Below are 17,309 nucleotides of genomic sequence, written 5' to 3'. Positions count from 1 at the left end.
AAAAAAAAATGGCTTCTGAGTAAAGCAGATTGCCCTTCAAGATGTTGGTGGATCTCATCCAGTCAGCTGAAAGCCCAAACAGCAAGACAAGGCTGATCCACCCAACCACCCACCCCCGCCCGGCCCCAAGGAAGAGGAAACTTCTCCTCCCTGACTTGTATTTGAATTTTTTTTTGGCCTTTGGACTTGAACTGAAACAGCTCTTCTTGGGTCTCAAGCCGGCTGGTTTTTGGAAGAGAACTACGCGATCAAGTCTCCTGGTTTCCAGTTTGCCTACGGCACATCTTGGGACTTATTACCCTCTATTATTGTGTGAGCCAAGTCTTTTCACACTGATAGGGGAGCGGACAAGTCCCAATCCATATATCCTAATCTATAAATTTATAAACTCAACCTGTATATGGATACCCATCCTACAGAGATATACAAATATCCATCCTATTGCTTTTCTTTCTCTGGAGAACCCTAATATATGCTGATAAATCAGCTGCATAGAAAGAATAGCTTGCCTTCTGAATGCTGGAGGGAAAAGGTGCTCCCATTTTACACTTACATTTTGCCCTGGTCACACCTCACTTTTACACGAATATTTTCCTACACTAATATTTTAATACACTTTCTTACACTAATATCTTACACTAATATTTCCTTACACTAATAATCCCAGTTTCTTTTTTAAAATTTATTTATTAAAATTCAATTACTCAACATGCAGCATATCACTAGTTTCAGAAGTAGAGGTCAGTGATTCATCAACTGCACTCAACACCCAGTGCTCATCACATCACGTGCCCTCCTTAGTGCCCATCACCCAGTTACCCCATCCCCTCCCCCCTCCAGCAACCCTCAGTGTGTTTCCTATAGTTAAGAGTCTCATGGTTTGTCTCCCTCTCTGATATTATCTTACTTTAGTTTCCCCTCCCTTCCCCTATGATCCTGTTTCTTAATTTCCACATATAAGTGAAGTCATGCGGTAATTGCCTTTTTCTGACCTATTTTGGTTAGTATAGTTCCATCCACTTCGTTGCCAATGAAAGATTTCTTTTTCTGATGGCTGAGTAATATTCCATCGTATATATAAAAATTATGGAATGCTTCACAAATGTGGATGTCACCCCTGCGCAGAGGCTATGCTCATCTTCTCTGTATCATTCCAGCTGTAGTACATGTGCTGCCAAAGCAGTATTTTAAATCAATGAATGAATGCAGGGGTCCCTGGCTGGCTCAGTCAGTACAGCATGCAACTCTATCTTGGGATTGTGAGTTCAAGCCCTATTTTGGGCAAAGAGCCTACTTAAAAAAAAAAAAAAAGATGAATGCACACAGAAAATGTGGTAATAATACAATGACACATTATTCAACCACAAAATAAACAATGAAAGTTGCCATTTGCGACAATATGGACGGATCTAATGGGTATTATGCTAAGTGAAATAAACCAGAGGAAAACGTCTTGTGATTTCACCTGTATGTGGAATCTAAAACAAAACAAGCAAAAAACAACAACAACAACAACACTGGACAAATACCAAAAAACAAGACAAAAACAACAACACAAACACAGGCGATAACTAGAGGCAAGAATGTGGGGGATGGATCCAATAGGTAAAGGGTACAAACTTCATGTTATAAAGTAAGTCACAGAGATGAAAATTACAGCATAATATTGTCACTAATATTGTAATTGAAATACTTTTTACATGGTGATATATGATAACTACACTTATGGTGGTAAGCACTGTTTAATATATGCAACTGTTGAATCCCTATGTTGTGTGCCTGCAACTATGCCAACTAAAATTTTTTTAAAAGCAGTTCAGAAAGAGACATTTATAGCCATAAACACCAGCATTAAGAAACAAAGATCTCGGGCACCTGGGTGGCTCAGTGGGTTAAGCCCCTGACTTTGGCTCAGATCATGATCTCAGGGTCCTGGGATCGAGACCCGCATCGGGCTCTCTGCACAACGGGGAGTCTGCTTCTCCCTCTCTCTGCCTGCCTCTCTGCCTACTTGTGATCTCTCTCTATTTCAAATAAATAAATAAAACCTTTAAAAAAAAAAAGAAACAAAGATCTCAAACCACCTAACTTTACACCTTAAGGACTTAGAAAAAAACTAACCCCACAATTGAAGAAAGAAAGAACTAATACAGATTAGAGCAGAAATAAGTCAAATACAGAACAAAAAAAAAATAGAAAAAATTTAAAACTACAAGTTGGTCCTTTGAAGGGATAAAATTACACTTTTAGCTAGACTAACAAAGGAAAAAAGGAAACCACAATGAACAAAACAAAAATCAAAGAAAAAGGAGACCTCATAATTGTTAATACAGGAGTATAAATTATTATAATAAACTACTATGAACTATATACCAAAATGGAAAATCTGCAAGAAACGGAGAAATCCCTAGACTATGTAACATACCAAAAAGGAATCCAGAAGAAATAGAAAAGCTAAACAGACAAAACACTAGTAAGGAGAGTCAACCATTAATCAAAAATCTCCCAAAGAAGATGGGATAGGGAGGGAGACAAACCATAAGTGACTCTTAATCTCACGAAACAAACTGTGGGTTGCTGGGGGGAGGGGGGTTGGGAGAAGGGGGGTAGGGTTATGGACATTGGGGAGGGTATGAGCTTTTGGGTAAATTGGAAGGGGAGGTGAACCATGAGAGCCTATGGACTCTGAAAAACAATCTGAGGGGTTTGAAGTGGCGGGGGGGTGGGAGGTTGGGGTACCAGGTGGTGGGTATTATAGAGGGCACAGCTTGCATGGAGCACTGGGTGTGGTGAAAAAATAATGAATACTGTTTTTCTGAAAATAAATAAATTGGGAAAAAAAATATATATATATATTATTGAATAAATACACAAACTTGAAAAAAAATCTCCCAAAGATTTTTGGCTAATTGAATTTAAATGAAAAAATTCACTGGGGGAGGGTATGTGCTGTGGTAGTGCTATGAAATGTGTAAGCCTGATGATCCACAGACCTGTACCCCTGAGCTAATAATACATTATATGTTAATAAAAACAGTTAAAAAAATAATAATAATAAAATAAATTTTTAAAAAATCTTCCAAAGAAGTACCCAGGACCAGATGGATTCACTAGTGAATTTTACCAATCATTTAGAGGAATAATGCCAATACTCCTCCAATTCTTCCCCAAAAAAAATTAGAAAGAAGGGAACACTTCCAAACTTTTTTTTATTAAAGATTTTATTTATTTATTTGACAGAGAGAGATCACAAGTAGGCAGAGAAGCAGGCAGAGAGAGAGAGAGAGGAGGAAGCAGGCTCCCCGCTGAGCAGAGAGCCCGATGCGGGACTCGATCCCAGGACCCTGAGATCATGACCTGAGCCGAAGGCAGTGGCTTAACCCGCTGAGCCATCCCGCCACCCCCAAACTTTTTTTTTAAGATCAGCATCACTCTGGCACCAAAGCCATATAAGCACAATACCAGAAAAGTAAACTACAGGTCAATATCCCTGATGAAGAGAGATATGAAGGGGCGCCTGGGTTTCTCAGTCATTAAGCGTCTACCTTCGGCTCGGGTCATGATCCCAGGGTCCTGGAGTTGAGCCCTGCATCTGGCTCCCTGCTCAGCGGGGAGCCTGCTTCTCCCTCTGCTCCTCCTCCTGCTCCTGATATCTCTCTCAAATAAATACATAAAATATTTATAAAGAGAGAGAGAGATGAAAATTCTCAAGAAAATACTAGCAAACTGAATTCAGCAGTATACTAAAAGGTTCATTCACCATGATCAAGTGGGATTTACTTTGGAATACAAGGATATTCAACATACACAGAAATCAATATTATAGATCACATTAATAGAATGAAAGGGGAAAAAACATACGATCATTTAAACAGACACTGAAAATGCATATGACAAAATTCTACACACTTTCATGACAAAAATTCTTTTTTTTTTTTTTAAGATTTTATTTATTTATTTGACAGAGAGAGAGATCACAAGCAGGCGGAGAGTCAGGCAGAGAAAGAGAGAGAGAAGCAGGCTCCCGCCAAGCAAAGAGCCCGATGCGGGGCTCGATCCCAGGACACTGAGATCATGACCCGAGCCGAAGGCAGCGGCTTAATCCACTGAGCCACCCAGGCGCCCCCATGACAAAAATTCTTAAATGAAGTACAGAAGGAATGTACCCCAACATAATAAAGGCCATGTATGACAAGCTTAGAGCCAACATCATACTCAATAATGAAAGGTTGAAAGCTATTCCTCGAAGACCAAGAAACCAATAAAAGGCATCCACACTCACCACTCCTAACTGACCTCGTATTGGAAGTCCTGCCTAGAGCAATCAGGCAAGAAAAAGAAATTAAAGCCATCACAGTTGGAAAGGATGAAGTAAAAGTATCCATTTGCAGGTTTTTAAAAATTTATATAGAAAATCCTAAAGACTCTATCAAAAATCTGTTAGATCTAATGAATGAATAAAGTTGAAGGATACAAAATTAATACACAAAAATCAGTAACATTTCTGGGCACTAACAACAAGTTACTAAAAAAAGTAAATGATGCCACTTATAAGAGCATCAAAAAGATTAAAGTGCTCAGGGATAAATTTAACTACAGAGCTAAAATAGCTCTACTCTGAAAACTGCAAGACAGCAATAAATCAGAAAAAAGAGTGAAGAGTGAGTATTGGAAGAAGAAGACCTACTTCCTCCCGTGGACCGGCCCTGGTCTCGGAGATCAGTCTGAAAAATAGCAAAACACCTTTGGCACCACTAAAAATACAAAGAAAAGCCGTATTGAGAAAGGCAGGAAGGAAGAGACACATTTTGGTTGAGAACCAAAAGCCCACAGGGCAACCCACAAACAGGAAGGGTATCATAGGCCTGGAGGTCCTCCCCAAGGAGAGAGGGATTCAAGCCCATCTCCCACTGTGAGGACCCACATGGGGGACATAAACCCCCCATAACATCTAGCTTTGAAAATCAGCAGAGCTTACGTCTGGGAGAGCTGAAAAGCTATAGGAAACCGGGCCCACGCTCCTAAAGGGACAGCACACAGTGCAGAGGCAGCCGTTCCCAAAGCACCTGGGCCATCCGTGTAGGAAATGTAATGACTAATTTGGGGCATGTGTTGGAGGGTCAGGAATCTACAGGAACTTTCTCTGGATGTGGAAGTGCTGCCAGGGGTCATCTTTCTTGCCCGCCTTTAGCCAAGCTGACTTGACACTGGTGTATGTCAGTTCTAACACTTTCCATCTACCTTTCTAGCACCCTTGCTCTGCCCTGGTGTTCCCTGCCCCACCCAATGCATCTACCCGTGAAGGCGCCCCCTCCAAAGCAGTCCACACTCTGGCATACATGGTGGGAAGCCTCAGCCAGACTGGCAACCCTCCAATGGGACTCCTTCCCTGGGGACAGGCCTGCCACCTAATGCCTACAACAGTCATGAATGGGCGTCTGGGACAGCTGCACCCAGCGCGAACCGCACTCCCCAGTACGCTACAGCAGACACAGCCCGGTCTCTAAAGGAGGGTGTATGCACCACCCACAGAGGACAGCCCTGCAGTGCCTGTTCAAGTGACCTGACGGGTTGTGATTTTGGACCCCACAGCACACTTTCTACATAAGGTCACTATCTTCAAGACCAGACGACAGAGCTACCGGAGTAAAATGTAGAATGGAAAGTAACACGTAGTCATACAAAATAGATAGACAGTGGAATGTGTTCCAAACGAAAGCATAAGACAAACCCAGAAAAAGAACTATTCAAAATAGTGATAAGAAATAGACCTGATAAAAATTTCAAGGTAATGATCATTAAAATATTCACCAAACTTGGAGAAAAGTCAATGAACTGAGTTCCACAAAAAGAAAGTATTTTTAAAATTAACAGGGGTGGGGCGCCTGGGTGGCTCAGTGGGTTAAGCCTCTGCCTTCGGCTCAGGTCATGATCTCAGGATCCTGGGATCGGCCCCGCATCGGGCTCTCTGCTCAGCAGGAGGCCTGCTTCCTCCTCTCTCTCTGCCTGCCTCTCTGCCTACTTGTGATCTCTGTCTGTCAAATAAATAAAATCTTCAAAAAAAAAAAAAAAGGAGGGAAGGTTAAAGGACCTCTGGGACAATATCAAAAATACTAACATTTGCATTTTGGGGTTCTCAGAAGGAGAAGAGAGAACAAAGGGGCAGAAAATTTACTTAAAGAAATAATGGCTGAAAACCTTTCTAACCCGGGGAAGGAAACAGACATCTACATAGAGAAATCACAGGGAGCCCCAAAGATAAATCCGAAGAGGTCCACACCAAGACACAAAATAAGTAAAGCAGGGGTGCCTGGGTGGCTTAGTCATTAAGCATCTACCTTTGGCTCAGGTCGTGATCCCAGGGTCCTGGGATCAAGCCCCACATTGGGCGCCCTGCTCAGTGGGAAGCCTGCTTCTCCCTCTCCCGCTGTCCCTGCTTGTGTTCCTTCTCTCACTGTGTGTCTCTCTGTCAAATAAATAAAATCTTTAAAAACAAAATAAAATAATCAAAGCAGCAAACATATAAGATAAAGAATCTTAAAACCAGCAAGAGAAAAACAACTAGTTATATACAAGGAAGCCCCATAAAACTATCGGCTGATTTTTCAGCAGAAATTTTACAGGCTAGAAGAGAGGGGCATGAAACAAACCAAGTGTTGAAAGAAGAAAACCTACAACCAGTTATGCTCTACCCAGCAAGGGTATAATTCATAACTGAAAGGAGATAAAGTTTCCTTTTACTAAAGGTTAAAGGAGCTCATCACTTCCAAACAAGCCTTACAAAAAATATTAAGAAAAAAGTAGTAAAATCAACTATATCTGCAATAGTTAAGGGATACATAAACTAATATATATATATATGTGCATATATATATGCTGTCAAATAAATAAAATGTGGAAGAAAAGAATAAAAATATAGTGCTTTTAGGGGTGCCTGGCTGGCTCAGTCTGAAGAGCATCTGACTTTGGATCTCAGCACCACGAGTTCAAGGCACCACACTGGATGTAGTCATTACTTAAATAAACTTTTAAAAATGTGTGTGTGTGTGTGTATATATATATATAAATATATATGTGTGTGTGTATATATATATAAATATGTGTGTATACATATAAATATATATATGTGTGTATATATATATAAATATATATATGTGTATATATATATATATATATATATATATATATATAAAATATAAATTAAAACTTGGGCACCTGGGTGGCTCAGTGGGTTAAGCCGCTGCCTTCGGCTCAGGTCATGATCTCAAGGTCCTGGGATCGAGTCCCGCATCGGGCTCTCTGCTCAGCAGGGAGCCTGCTTCCTCCTCTCTCTCTCTCTGCCTGCCTCTATGCCTCCTTGTAACCTCTCTCTGTCAAATAAATAAATAAAATCTTTTAAAAAATAAATAAATAAAAATAAAATAAAATATGAATTAAAACTTAAAAAATTAGGGCACCTGGGTGGCTCAGTTGGTTAAGCATCTGCCTTCGGCTAAGGTCATGATCCTTGGGTCCTGGGATTGAGCCCCGCATCAGACTCCCTGCTGAGTGGGGAGTCTGTCTGCTTCTCCCTCTGCCTCTGCCCCTGCCCCTCTCTTGTTCTCTCTCTCTCTCTCAAATAAATAAATAGGGGGCAGTGGAGGTTGGGTGAGTCTGGTGGTGGGTATTATGGAGGGTAGGTATCGCATGGAGCACTGGGTATGGTGCAAAAACAATGAATTTTGGAATACTGAAAAGAAAATAAAATGAAAAAATAATTAAATCTTAAAAGATTTTTTAAATCTTTAGCAAAAAACTCAAAAAATTAAAACAAAAATTATACACACACACACACATATATATAGTGCTTTTAGAATGTGTTCAAATGGGAGAGACCATCAATTTAAAATAGACTACTAATATGGGACACCTAGGTGGCTCAGTGGGTTAAAGCCTCTGCCTTCAGCTCAGATCATGATCCCAGGGTCCTTGAATCAAGCCCCACATCGGGCTCTCTGCTCAGTGGGGAGCCTGCTTCCTCCTCTCATTCTCTCTCTGCCTGCCTCTCCACCTACTTAAGTTCTCTGTCAAATAAATAAATAAAACTTTAAAAAATAAAAATAAAATAGACTACGATATACCTAGTCTGTTTTTTATGACAATAGTAACCACAAATCAAAAAACAAAGACAAAGGAATCCAAGTGAAACACTCAAAAAGAAAGACATCAGGAGCACCTGGCTGGCTCAGTCGACAGAGCATGCAACTCTCAGTCCTGGGGTTGTGAGTTCAAGCCCCACATCGAGCCCAGAGCTTACTTAAAAAAGAAGACAGACATCAAATCACAAGGGAAGAGAACAAGAAAGGAACAGAGAAGAACTACAAAACTACCAGAAAACAATGAACAGAATGGCAATACGTATGTATATACCTATCAATATTACTTTCAATGTGAATGGACTAAATGTTCCAATCAGAGGCAGTAGAGCAACTAAAGGGTTAAAAAACGAGACCCACCTATACGCTATCTGCAAGACCTGCTCTTCAGACCTAAATGCTCATAGTGACTCAAAGTGAAGGGACAGGAAGGTATTCCATGCAAATGGAAATGAAGAAAAACTCCAGTAGCAGAACTTTCATCAGACCAAGTAAACTTAAAAACAAAATTGTAACAAGAGACCCAAAAAAGGGCATTACATAGTTTGCACCCACTTCAGTTTCAGCTGGGAGTCCTGCCAGGGCTCCGTCCGTGCAGAGAGGCCTAGGTCCCGCTGGCTTGCACAAACTTCAGATGTCTGACCAGGGCGTCCTCTGCATGGAGAGCCTTAGGACCACCCCGGTCCACACCCACTTCAGCTCTGCCATCCCACCAAGGCAGCCCCAGCAGGGAGTGCCCTGTGATCCACAGCTCCAGCCAGCCAAAGTCACCAGGCACAGGACCATACACAAGACCATTCAAGTTTAGGAGAAGTAGGGGCACCTGGGTGGCCCAGCTGGTTAAGCCTCTGCCTTCAGCTCAGGTCATGATCCCATGGTTCTGGGTTCTAGCCCCACGTCGGGCTCCCTGCTCAGCAAGGAACCTGCTTCTCCCTCCCTCTTTGCCCCCTCTCTCCTACTTGTATGCACACACGCGCGCTCTCTCTCAAATAGATAAAGAAAATATTTCAAAAATAAATAAATAAGTAACAAGTTTAGGAGAAGGAGCAGTTCCACCTAACTCACAGAAACAAATACAGAAAGTCAAACAAAATGGGGAGATAGAGGGATATGCTCCAAAATAAAGAACACGACAAAAACCTCAGAAAAAGAACTAAGTGGAACAGAAATAAGCAATATCCCTAATGAAGTCTTATTATATTTTATTTATTTGACAGAGAGAACACAAGCAAGGGGAGTAGCCAAGGCAAAGGGAGAAGCAGACTCCCTGCTGAGCAGAGAGCCTGACATGGGGCTCCATCCCAGGACCCTGGGAACATGACCTGAACCAAAGACAGACGTGTAACCAACTGAGCCACCCAGGCACCCCTAGTCAAGAGTTTGAAGTATGATCATTACGATATTCATTGGACTGGAGAAAAGAGTTGAAGAACTCAGTGAGAACTTCAAAAGAGATAGAAAATATAAGAAAGGACCAATCAGAGTTGAAGAATACAGTAACTAAAATGAAAAAGACACTAAAGGAAATCACTAGATTAGCAGATGCAGAAGAACAGACCAACATTCTGGAACACAGTCTGGAAAGGACCCAAGGTGAACAGCAAGAAGAAAAAAGAATTCTAAAAAGTCAGAATAGGCTGAGGGATCTGCTGGACACCAATAAGCAGATGAACCTCATGTTATAGAAGTCCCGGAAGGACAAGAGGGAGCAAAAGGGGCAGAAAACTTATTGGAAGAAATAATCACTGAAAACTTCCCTACCATCCAAGATCAGAAAGCACAAAGAATTCCAAACAAGATGAATCTAAGGAGGTCCACACCATAGCACATAAAAATTAAAATGTCAAAGTTGATGCTAAGTAAAGTCAGATAGAAAAGACAAATGTTGTATGATTTCAGTTATAATATAGAATTTAAAACACAAAAAAAGGAACAAAAAGCAAAACCAGAGCCATAAATACAGAGAACAAATTGATGGTTGCCAGAGAGGAGGAGGTATGGGGGGGATGAGCAAAATGGTCACAGAAGATTGGGAGATACAGGCTCCCCCATTATGTGATGATAAAGTTGAGGGGATAAAAGGTACAGCATAGGGAATAAAGTCAGCAGTTTGGTGATAGCATTTATGGTGACAGATGGTAACCACACTTGTGGTAGGCGCGCACAGCATAACATATGGAGGTGCTGAACCACCATGCTATACAGTTGAAACTAATAGGATACTGTATCAACATACTTCCATTTAAAAAGAGCATTACACAATGATAAAGGGATCAATCCAACAAGAGAATGTCATGATTTTCAATACCTATGTAGCCAACATAGTAGCACTGAAATATATAAAGCAAATGTTAATAGACATAAAGGGAGAAAATGGCAGTAACACAAGAAGAGAAGGAACACTCCACTTACATTATCAGGAATGGATAGATCATTCCGACAGAAAACCAATAAAGAAACAGTGGCTTCGAATAACACAGGAGACTAGAGGGACTTAACAGACACAGAACATTTCATCTAAAGGAAGCACAATATACATTCAATGAGTACACAGAAAACGATCTCCAGAATAAATCACCTGGGGCCATAAAACAAGTCTCAGTAAGTTCAAGATTGAAATCTTATCAAGCATCTTTTCATGGAGGTTAAACAATGTGTCACTGAACAATATAGGATGTCAACGAAGAAATCACAGAGGAAATAAAAAAATACTTCGATATGAATGAAAATGGAAACAACATTTCAAAATCTTTGGGACACAACAGAAACAGTTCTAAGAGGAAAATGTAGGGGTCGAGAGCGGTTGGTCCAAAATGTGCCACTTTAGCATACTGATTATTTTAAATAAAAGTCACTTAAGAAATAACCCATATGAAGACACTCGGACACTCCTCTGTCCAACCTGAGGCAGGAAACTAAAAAGCAGTTCACAGAATTCAACATCCACTCTTGATTAAGAATTCATGTGCAGGGGTACTTGGGTGGCTCAGGTCACAGTCCCAGACTTCTGGGATTGAGTCCCACATCTGGCTCCCCTTTTTTTAAATTAAATTAAAATTTTAATTAAAAAATCTTTTTTAAAAATTAAAATAAAATTAGAAATTAAAGAAGTTACACCCGCACTACAGAAATACAAAGGATTCTAAGAAACTACTACAAAAAATTACATGCCAACAAACAGGACAACCTGGAAATCGCTAAATTCCTAGAAACATACGCTCTTCCAAGACTGAAACAGGAGGAAAAAGAAAATATGAACAGACCAATTACCAGTAAGGAAATTCAATCAGCAATCAAAAAACTCCCAAACAAAAGTCCAAAATCAGACGGCTTCCCAGGTCAATTCTACCAAACATTTAGAGAATCATTCATATCTAGTCTTCTCAAATTCTTTCAAAAAATTGAGAAAGGAACTCTTCCAAATTCAATCTACAAAGCCAGCATGAACCGATGTCAAAATCAGACACATTATAAAGAAGAAATTACACCTCAATATCCCTAATGAACAGATACAAAAATTCTCAATGATACCAGCAATTTTTCAGCAAAAGGATCATTCACAGCAAACAAATGGGATTTATTCCAGAGATGCAAGAATCGTTCACTATCTGCATACTGATCAGTATGACACATTACATTAAGAAAATGAAGGATAAAAATCATACAGTCAGAGCCTGGGTGGCTCAGTGGGTTAAAGCCTCTGCCTTTGGCTCAGTCATGATCCCAGGGTCCTGGGATCGAACCCCACTTCCAGCTGTCTGCTCAGCAGGGAGCCTGCTTCCTCCTCTCTCTCTGCCTGCCTCTCTGCCTACTTGAGATCTCTGTCAAATGAATTTTTTAAATCTAAAAAAAATCATACGGTCATCTTGATAAATGCAGGAAAAATGTTTTGACAAATTAAACATCCATCATAATAAAAGCCCTCAACAGAGTGAGTATAAACACACCTCAATATAATGAGGATCTTATAGGACAAATCCCAGTTAAACGTACTCAACACTAAAAAGCTGAAAGCTTTTTCTCTACAGTCAGGAGCAAGATGAGAAGGTGCACTCTCGCCAATTTTATTTAACATAGTACTGGAAATCCTACCCACAGCTATCAGACAAGAAATAAAAGGCACCCAAATCAATAAAGAAGCAGTGTATCTACCACTATTTGCAGATGATACAGTATTATATTTAGAAAACCCTAAAGACTCTACCAGGAAACTACTAGAACTGATCAATAAATGCGGTATATTTGCAGGACACAAAATTAACTTACAGAAATCTGCTGCATTTCTATACAATAACAGAAAGAGAAATTGAGAAAACAATCCTATTTACAATTGCATCAAATAGAATAAAGTACCCAAGAATAAATTTAACCAAGGAGGTGAAAGGCTTTACTCCAAAACTAGAAGACATTGATGAGAGAAGTGAAGAGGACATGAATTGAGCAGATAAGCCACACTCGTGGATTAAGCATGCCCATACTACACAAAGCAACCTAAAGAGTCAAAGAAACCTTGTCAAAATATCAATAGCATTTTTCACAGAACAAGAACAAATAATACTAACATCTGTATGGAACCCCATGAGACCTCCTAATGGCCAAAGCTATCCTGAAAACGAAGAGCAGGGCTAGAGGCATCACATTCCCCAATTTCAAGCTATACCACCATGCTATTATCCTCAAAACAAAACTGGTACAAAAACTAAACCCTTAGATTAATCCAACAGCATAGAGAGCCCAGAAACACCCTTATATGGCCAATTAATCTACAACAGAGGAGGAAAAACAGGCAATGAGAAAAAATAGTTTCTTCAACAAATGATGCTGGGAAAACTGGACAGCTACATCCAAAAGAGTAAAACTGGACCGTTTTCTCACACCATGCACAAAAATAAACTCAAAATGGGGTGCCTGGGTGGCTCAGTCGGTTAAGTGTCTGCCTTCCGCTCAGGTCATGATCCCGGGGTCCTGGGATCGAGTCCCGCGCTGGCTTCCTGCTCAGGGGAGTCTGCTTCTCCCTGTCTCTCTGCCCCTCTCCTGTGCCTGTGCTCTCCCTCTCTGACAAATAAATAAATAAAATCTAAAAAACAAAAACAAAACAAAACAAAAAAAACCTACCTCCAAAAAAAGGAAGGAAAGAAATCGAGGACACAAGCATATGGAAATTACACCTTACTCATGGATGGAAAAAAAATGGTTAAAATATCCAACCTGTGCAAAGTCACCCATAATTCAATGCACTCCTATCAAGACTCCAATGAACCTTTTTAAAAGTAGAAAACACAGTTCTACAACTTGGTGGATTACAAAAGACCCCAAAAGCCAAAGCAATACTGAGAAAGAAGAACAAAGCTGGAGAAGAACAAGTCCCGAGAAAGAAGAACAAAGAACAAAATCATACTTCCTGATTCCAGATGGTAATGGAACAGACATAAAAACAGACACAGAGACCAATGGAACAGAATCAAGAGTCCAGAAATAAACTCATGCATATATGGTCAACTAATATTTGACAAGGGAGCCCAAAATGGAGAAACTGTATACTAACATGTAGAAGAATAATATTAACTTTAATCTTGGGGCACCTGGATGGCTCAGTCCTTAAGTGTCTGCCTTTAGCTCCGGTCATGATGCCAGAGTCCTGGGATCAAGTCCTGCATCGGGCTCCTGAAGCAGGAAACCTACTTCTCCCTCTCCCACTACCCCTGCTTGTGTTCCCTCTCTGGCTGTGTCTCTGTCAAATAAATAAATAAAATCTAAAATAAACAAACTAATTTTTATCTTAATCAAGAAAAGTCAACTCAAATACTGTAAAACTCCCAAAATAAAACACAAGGACAAAGCTCCTCAACATTGGTCTTGGCAATGATTTTTTAGACTGAACACCAATAGCACAAATACCAAAAAAATCAACAAATAGGGCTACATCAAACTTGACTGATTCAGCACAGCAAAAGAAACAATTAGCAAAATGCAAAGACAACCTACAGAAAGAGAGAAAGTATTTGCAAAACATGTATCAGATATGGGGTTATTTATCCAAAAAAGATAAAAAACGCACAACTCAATGACAAAGAAATAATTCAACTTAAAAATGGGCAGAGAAATTAAATGGAGTTTTTTTTTTCCAAAGAAGCCATCTAAATGGCCAATGGACACAAGAAAAGATGCTTAACATCCCTCATTATAAGGGAAACACAAATCCAAGCCACAAGGAACTATAAGCTCACACATGTTAGAACGGTTATCATCAAGAAGACAAAAAAACAGGTGCTGGCGAGTATGGGGAGAAAAGGGAAAGCTTGTACACTGTCGGTGGGAATGTAAATTGGTTCAGTTTCTTTGGGAAAATAGTACAAAGTCTCCTCCAAAAAATTAAAAATACAACCGCCGTATGATCCAGCAATCCCACTTCTAGATATATGGGCAAACAAAATGAAAACAGGGTACCAAAAAGATATACGCACTGTCATGTTTACTGGAGTGTTGTTCACAATAGCCACATAGGGGAACAACCTAACCCATTGATCTGTTGATAGACCGTTAATGAGATGCGCCATATATCTGCAGTGGAATATTACACAGTCAGGAGAACAAACAAAATCCCGACATGTGCAACAACATGGATGCCCACTGAGCACATCATACCAAAGACAAATACTCTATTACTTATATGCGGAGTCTTTAAAAAAATCAAACTTAAAAAAAAAGAAGAAGAAGAAGGACATCTGGGTGGCTCAGTGGGTTAAGTGTCTGCCTTTAGCTCAGGTCATGATCCCAGGGTCCTGGGATCAAGCCCTGCATCGGGCTCCCTGCTCAGTGGGAAGACTGCTTTCCCTCTCCCACTCCCCCTGCTGTGTTCCTGCTCTTGCTGTCCTTCTCTCTGTCAAATAAATAAAATCTTTTTTTAAATAAATAAATAAATAAATAAATGTCAAATTTTCCATTGAAAAGAAGAAAAATACTGGTACAAGGGCATAGTAAAGACTCAGGACATTTCATAGAAGTGATTAGATCAATAATCATTATTTTGCACCTTAACAAAATGCATTATATGCAATTTCAAAAGATAACCTGAAATACATCCGTTTTACATAAAAATGTGATCAGAGTAAAACACAGTTCTTCTAACCATAGGTTAAGTTGGGGAGAAAAGGGAACATCTGTGCAGTGATGGTGGAAACGTCAACTGGTGCAGCCACAATGAAAAAGAGAAAGGAGGGTCTTCAAAAAATCAGAAATGGTCCAACCTATGACCCAGCAAGTCTATTTTGGAGTATTTACCCAAAGGAAATAAAACCACTATTTCAAAAACTTAGCTCTACTCCCACGTTCATTGCCACATTCTTTACAGTACATAAGACATGGAAATAACCTATCCACTGATGGACGCTGAATAAAGCAAATGTGATATATATGTAGCCCCCCTCCACACACACACATTTGCAACAACATGGACGAATCTCGAGAGAGCATTATGTTAAGTCAAAGAAATCAGACATAGACAAACACTGTGTGGGATCACCTCTACATGGTCTAAAAAAAATCTAATTCACAGATACAGAGAACAGATTGGTGTTTGCCAGAGGCTGGGAAGGGGTTCCGGTTAGAAGATAAAGACCACAGTGACTACGGTTAGCAAGACCCTATTGTGGATTTGGAAGTCACTAGGAGAGAACATCTTAAAAGTTCTATTCACGGGCGCCTTAGTGGCTCAGTGGGTTAAAGCCTCTGCCTCTGCCTTTGGCTCAGGTCATGATCTCAGGGTCCTGGGATCGAGCCCCGCATCGGGCTCTCTGCTAAGCGGGGAGCCTGCTTCTCCCACTCTCTCTCTGCCTGCCTCTCTGCCTACTTGTGATGGCTCTCTCTCAATCCCTCTCTCTCTGTGTGTCAAATAAATGAATAATTTAAAAAAAAGTTCTATTCACAAGAAAATAAACGCGAACTCTTTGAGGCGACGGATGTTAACTAAATAGTGGTAATCATTTCTCAATATCTACCTGTATCAAATAATTATCCCATATGCCTCAAACACATTCTGTGTCAACTATAACTCAATTTTTAAGAACATAAAAAACATGTATTTCCCTTCTTCTGCTTACTTTGGGTTTAATGTGCTCTCCTTTTTGATTCTCAAGGTGGAAACTAAGGCCACGGATTCTAAATCTTCCTTCTCTTCAAATACAGGCATTTAAGGCAGTAAGTGTTCTCCTAAGTATTATTTTTGTGGCAACCACAAATTTTGGTAGGTTAGGCTTTCATTTTCTTTCTGTTCGAAATATTTTCTGAGTTCCCTTAGGATTTCTTCTTTGATCCATGGGCCAGTTAAAAGTGTTGTATGAAGTTTTCAAAAAAATTGATAACTAAGAATTTTCCTGTTCTTGGACAAAATTAGATCAGTACCGACAGGAACTGGAACAAGGGGATTTACTACAAAAGGGGCACGAGGAAACTACTGTGGCGATGCAAATACTCTTTGTGATGTTTGTTATGCACCTGTATACACTTTTCAAATTTCATCAAATGGAACATTTAAAAGAAAAATAAAAGAATGTTCCTGTTCTTAAGTTCTCTTTTAATTCCACTATGATCAGAGAATATACTTTTTATGACTTAAATCCCTTTAAATTTATTGTTTTATGGCCCCGAATATAATCTACCTCGGTAGACTTTCCACACGCCCTCAAAAAGAATGTGTTTCTGTTGGGTAGAATGTTCTATAAATGTCAACTAGGGTAGTTGTTTATAAGTCTTGTGCAGGTCTTCTATATTCTTAATGGTTTTCTATTTGTTCTATCAATTATTTAAAAACATACCATAGGGCTGTATGGGAAGGCAGAGGGTGTAAAGGATGGGCCCTTCCTCACTCCCCCAGGCCACCACATCAGCACAGAGTTCCAAACTGCCCTTACCAGCGGATGCCCCACAACAAACGGTTCCTTATCACAAACGCCTAGCCACAGCCGGACACATTTCTCCTCCCATTTTCTCTTCATCTTGTCCTTGGAGTCTGACAGTTCCGCAAGTCCACAGTTTTGTTCACCCGCCCTGGCTCTGTCCCTTTTAACTATCACACGCGAACACGACACCCATTCCCCCAGACACAGAGAGTGGAGCCGAACCAAACGGCGAGGAATTCAGGATTGCCTGACTCCAGGCAGGTGTCTCCTGTAAATG

At 40.2% G+C, this 17,309-nt stretch overlaps 1 non-coding gene across 1 annotated transcript; it reads right to left on the bottom strand.

Annotated features, from left to right (window-relative positions):
• Window positions 1-1,080: 1,080 nt before the first annotated feature.
• On the bottom strand, window positions 1,081-1,183 carry LOC122917875. The gene has a single exon (XR_006386502.1). It is a non-coding gene; the product is annotated as a U6 spliceosomal RNA (small nuclear RNA).
• Between the last annotated feature and the right edge of the window lie 16,126 nt (window positions 1,184-17,309).

This window comes from Neovison vison, chromosome 9 (assembly GCF_020171115.1).
Source record: "Neovison vison isolate M4711 chromosome 9, ASM_NN_V1, whole genome shotgun sequence".
Classification (NCBI taxonomy): Eukaryota; Metazoa; Chordata; class Mammalia; order Carnivora; family Mustelidae; genus Neogale; species Neogale vison.
The sequence above is the reverse complement of the archived record's forward strand: the minus strand, read 5'-3'. Positions and strand labels throughout refer to the sequence as shown.